A 6,000-nucleotide genomic window follows, 5' to 3' on the forward strand; every position below is an offset into this window, starting at 1 on the left:
CACATACAGAATTTGACCTGCTCCTGAGGCGTTAGCAACTGTCACATACTTCTGTGCACTTCACTCTGTTTTCGAAGCACAAGCCTTCAATACGCAGACAAGGTCGCCTAATCTTTATACTTGCTGGCAGTGCAAGCATTAGTAGACCGAACCCACGTCAATTAACTACAGATCGCAACATTCCTACTTGGTATACCAGACTTCAGCTACCCACCCCAGTCCGCCCTGGGGCGCTTTGGTTCATTAGTCTGTGCCGAGCACAGACTGACACCCGAGCTATCGGTTACCTAGCCAGTCACCTCCTGGCTCACCTCGGTTGTCACGCATTCTTTTGAGTTTTCTAAAGTCACACTCAACAGCGCTCGAGCGCAAACCAACTGTCACTATGGCTGTCGTTCCTTGTCCTATTTTTCTTGTTTCCTTCCGCCTTTCATCTTATCTACCCAACGCAACTATCCCCTCCTACCTTTGCAACTTACCTCAAACATACGCACCCCCCCCTTGCTTTTAGTTGACGCCATGTCGCAGGCAGACAGTGAGGACTTTGCCTCAGCCCTGCCATCACCCTTTACGGGCTCAGCAAGCGGCGGTTTACAGTCTCAGAAGAGCTTGGACCAATACAAAAAAAAAAAAACACATAGCAGAACGGTGTCGCAGGAGTAAATCCTACCCTGCCGCAGCCAGGAAACTAAGCCTTTAGGCTACTGTTTCCACTGCCAGTGGCAGCCCTTCCAGGCACCACTTCAGTCTATATTCTTTGCGACTACTCAGCTGCACTCCTGGGTAACCACACTGTCAACAGCAGTCGCCGAAGTCCAAGCAGAGTGACAGCCCTGAAGGTACGCCCAGCCGTGCCCCTACCAGCTCCAGTCACCACCGTCATTCCCGTACCTTCACTTACAGATACACCCAACTTCTGCACCATCGTCTTCCCTGCACACCTTGTCCTAGCAGGACATCTTGGATGTACTCATAGCAGTACACAACTTGGCCTAGAACAAATCATATTCCCGGGGAGAAGTCTCTGTCATCCTGAAGGCCAGAGACCCTTTACTTAATCGCAAGCTCACTGTCACAGAGTTTGTGCTGGCCTCGGGGACAGTCAGAGACATGCTAGGCAGAGCAACCCCAACAGGAGGGTAGAATTGGACCTGTATCTGCATGCAGCAGGTCATAAGTACGCAGGGTGCCTATCCTTTGACTATCACCGCTCATTTTCAGCCAAGGCAGCAGCCAGACTCAAGGGGATCCTTTACCTCCCATCTTTTAGTGTTTCTCTTCCAGGTAAAGACCCTGACTAAATCCTTAAATTAAGATGTGCCAGCTATAGCAGATCTGCCCATGGGAGTCGAATTTCTCACAAATTGGAATGGCATGCCAATGTGTATTCCCTCAGCATCTCTCTCTCTTCATCTCAGGTAGTCATGGTCACCACAGCCTCCACAGGTCCTCGCCTCAATTTTGGTCAAATTGGGTTTATAGGGCCATGGCCGTCAGAAATCCTCTTGATTTCTGGGTTCAGTTAGTCCTCCTCTTTGTTCGACCTCTACCCCATTGTCACAGCAGCTCAAGTCTGGTGCAACAACTGGGCAGGACAAACAGTGACGTTCGCCACAGACAACCAAGCCACAGCCAGTATTATGAATAAAAGAGGTCCTAGTAGCCTGCCATCGTGGCCTTCCTGCGCAGGCTGGTGCCACTATCCCCACAGCACCAATCTAACGTCCTATGCGTCCACATCCCAGACAAATGCAATAATCTGGCCGACGCACTACCCGTTAACTTTGCTTCGTTATTTTGCAGGAACCTGGAACTGACCCGACCATGTCTCTTATCCCACACTGGTCGTAGCTAACCTCGGATTCAAACAACACTTTCACGACGCTACCTGCCTTATTAATCTTTCACTATCTCACAACACCCTGAAGGCCTACCGTGCAGCCTAGAGGTTCTATGTCAGGTTACTAGCCTCAAACCCCAGAGCAATACCAAGAGTTCTCCATCATATCCTGGTCTTCATATTATGCCACCACACACAGTTGGCATTGTCACACAATACCTTAGACCCCACTCTGCTGACATCCAGTATTTAATCCCCTTATGAGATCCTAACAAACCGTCTTGTTTGCCGCCCATACGGTCAAGACCATGTTGTGTGGTATTCACAGGCAATGACCCCAAATCAGTATCAAACAGCTACCCGTCACCAGCGCCATATTCCGAGACGTGTCTTTCATCCTGTCACATTCCCCTTTGGCTAAATTCAGCCTGGTCGTTCAAGCAGCCATCTACCTGGCTTTCTACAGCTTCTTACGCCCCAGTGAATACTGTCACCATCCCAGTTGTAAAGTGTTACGTAGACGCCACCTCACACGCCATCAGACTTACTTCATCTGGCTCCTCAGGGTGTCCAAAACACAATAGTCCGGTCCAGGGGTTGACATCAAACCTTTCCAAACTCTCAAAGCCTGGTGCCCCGTGTCCATCCTAGATCAATTTTTGGCCCATATGTTTGATCCCTCGCAGGACAGCCCATTACTACCGTTCCCGATTAGTACCCCAGGCAGCAACCAGTTCATTAGTCACGTCAGGTTCCTTTTGAGCAAATTAGGCCAGGACCTTGGTCATTTTCTTGGACATTCGTTCACATTGGAGCAGCATCAGCAGCCTCACGAAAAGGGGTCCCAGTCCACGCGATCAAAGACGGGCAGGCGGGAATCCACCTGCTTTACTCGATACATCTCCAATCCACAAGTGGAAATGTCCTGAGCCTTCAGCATATTTGCCCCGTAGTGTCTTGTTGTACATAAATTAATAATTACCTCCCTAAACCAAGTCTTTTGCGGCCTTCTCTTGGCATATCGCCCAGCAGACCAGGGCTTACCACCCAGCTCACCAGGGCTTACCTTACAGCAGACCAAGGGCACAATTCAGGTCTATTTTATGTTGTTAGTCTTGTGACGTGTTTATGTGTTCTTTCATATCTCTTACAGCGGAGGGCTCCGACCATAAATAAGAGGGCCAGTATGGTGGTCCGTAATTATGGGAGGAGCCCGGAGGGTATATAATCAGACCACCCACAATGATCTGTGTCGGTTCCAGTGCAAGGTACCCACCCACCCATTTCCCTTCTCAGAGTACTTCACTTAATACACGTTTCTCTACAGAAACATCCATTTACTTTCTTAACCACTTCCCGCCCGCCCTATAGCCGAATGACGGCCTTAGAGCAGGCGGGTTCCTTCGCCTGGCCGTCCCTGGACGGCCTCGTGTTTACTTCCGCAATGCGCGCCGCCGGGGGCGCGCATCGCGGAAGTTTTGTTTTCGCCGTGTCTCCCGGAGACAGGCAAATACACATCGCCGTGAACGGCCAATCAAAGCGGCCGTTCACAGCGCGATCGCAGCTGCCAATGGGAGATGATCTCATATGTAAACATATGAGATCATCTCCCATTGCCGTGTCTCTCCCTCCTCACACAGAGACAGCGTGTGAGGAGGGAGAGCGATCTGTTCATTTTTTTTCCACATTTGCCCAAAACTTCTGGAAAAAAATGAACCATTCAAACGACTCATTATGCCTCATAGATTATACGTTGGGGTGTTAGCTTTCCAAAATGGGGTCACTTTGTGGGCATTTCCATTGTCCTGGTGCTCCAGGGCCTTCAAAAATGTAATAGGTGGTTGAGAAATGAAATTTATGCTCCTAGAACGCCTGATGGTGCTATTTCAATATTGGGCCTCTGTATGTGGCCAGGCTGTGTAAAAGTCTCACACATTTGGTATCGTAATACTCATAAGGAGTAGCAGAACGTATTTTGGGGTGTCATTTGTGGTATACACATACCATGTGAGAGAAATAACTTATTACATTAAAAATTTTGTGAGAAAAAAAAAATTTTCATTTTGCAAAGAATTGTGGGAAAAAGATGACAACATCAAAAACCTCACCATGCATCTTACTAAATACCTTGGAATGTCTACTTTCAAAAAAGGGGTCATTTGGGGGGTATTTGTACTTTCCTGACTTGTTCGGGTCGCAAGAAATGAGATAGGCCACCAGTACATCAGGTGTGATCAATTTTGTGCGATTCACACCACAGCTTGTAGACTTTCTAACTTTCACAAAGACCAAATAATATCCACTAATTTGGGTTATTTTTACCAAAGATATGTAGCAGTATAAATTGTGGCCAAAATTTATGAAAAAAAATTATAATTTGCAAAATTTTATCACAGAAACAAAGAAATATGCGTTTTTTTTTCAACATTTTCGGTCTTTTTTCATTTATAGCGCAAAAAATAAAAACCCCAGAGGTGATCAAATACCACCAAAAGAAAGCTCTATTTGTGGGAAAAAAAGGACACAAAATTCATTTGGGTACAGTGTTGCATGACTGAGTAATTGTCATTCAAAGTGTGAGAGCACCAAAAGCTGAAAATTGGTCTGGTCAGGAAGGGTGTTTAAGTGCCCAGTAAGCAAGTGGTTAAGGTATGCGGCCTTCTCTTGGCATATCGCCCAGCAGACCAGGGCTTACCGCCCAGCTCACCAGGGCTTACCTTACAGCAGACCAAAGGCACAATTCAGGTCTATTTTATGTTGTTAGTCTTGTGACGTGTTTATGTGTTCTTTGATATCTCTTACAGCGGAGGGCTCCGACCATAAATATATATATATATATATATATATATATATATATATACCCGGGAGCTCCCCCTACTTTTGAAGCTATGCGTGAGATCTCACTTAAAGTACTTAGTCTTTGATCTTCTTGTCTTCGCTAGCTAAAGTAACTCCTTGCGATTTGTAATCCACAGGCTAGAGTAAGTTAAGTTGAGGTAAAGGTGCTCCTGGTGTAACTTCAGTAAATATATAACAAGGCTTAGAACATCAGACTAGATAGGCCTCAAGCCTGCTCAGTGTCAGTTGCTCTGCTCCTCCTCCGTGGAACTATAAATCCCATTGAGGCCTGTGTATGAATCTAACTGAAAGTTAACAAATTGTGGGCCATGAACCGCTCACCAACTGGATCGGGGCTCCGTGTAGTAGCTTTGGTCCGGTGACTGCAGCTTGCTTCTCCGTCAGCTGGGACCGTTGTTCTGTTCCGCTCCACTGGATGAGTCCAGTCCTCCAATGCCCAAACAAGTGTCTCTGGATCTCTCCAATCTGGTCACTGTGTCTCTGGCACCATCAGGTCACTCACACAAACTGCTGGATTTGCGCTCTGCAATAGCTGTGGGCCTCTTTCTCCGGGAGGACCTCCTCACAGATCCTCACAGGCAGGCCATGTGATCCCAAGAGACCTAAAATGGCCGCTCTGGGTCCTTTTATGTCCTACCCAGCATGCAGTGTAAGAGAGGGTGTCCATGGGTAGGTCACCAAGCATCCTGGGTAATAAAGGTCAACCTTCAAATGTAAATAATCAGTCACTTCCTGTATTGTATTCAATGTTTGAAAAACCAAAGTTATCCCAGTCCACTTCCTGTATTTGACCGCTAAATGGCGCCAAATACTAAGCTAGTTGTCCATAGGCTTGCATTGTAAAACATTAACATCACATTAATAGGCAAAAATATGTCTGCGCTACACATACATTTACAAGCATCAAGCTTTTTTCTACCAAAACGCTGGTGCCAGGGGGAAAGGAAAAATGCCCAGTGTGCAAAAAGCCTTACACTGGAAGGACATTTTTTTTCTCTGCTAGGCTTCTTTTAATGTTTTTTTTTTCTTTTAGTTCAATAAAAATTTACTCATTTATAGAGTTGAGCGGACACCTGGATGTTCGGGTTCGACGGAAAAAAGTTAGAGTTCGGGACCGAACTTGAACCGAACCTGACCCCAAACCCCATTGAAGTCAATGGGGACCCAAACTTTTGAGGACTAAAATGGCTCTAAAAAGTAATGGAAAGGGCTAGAGGGCTGCAAATAGCAACAAAATGTTGTTAAGAGCATGGCAAGTGCTCTGCAAACAAATGTGGATGGGGAAATAACTTAAAATAACA

This window comes from Lithobates pipiens, unplaced genomic scaffold (genome assembly GCF_037356315.1).
Source record: "Lithobates pipiens isolate NorthernLeopardFrog02 unplaced genomic scaffold, aLitPip1_a1.2 Scaffold_13, whole genome shotgun sequence".
In the NCBI taxonomy this organism is placed as follows: domain Eukaryota; kingdom Metazoa; phylum Chordata; class Amphibia; order Anura; family Ranidae; genus Lithobates; species Lithobates pipiens.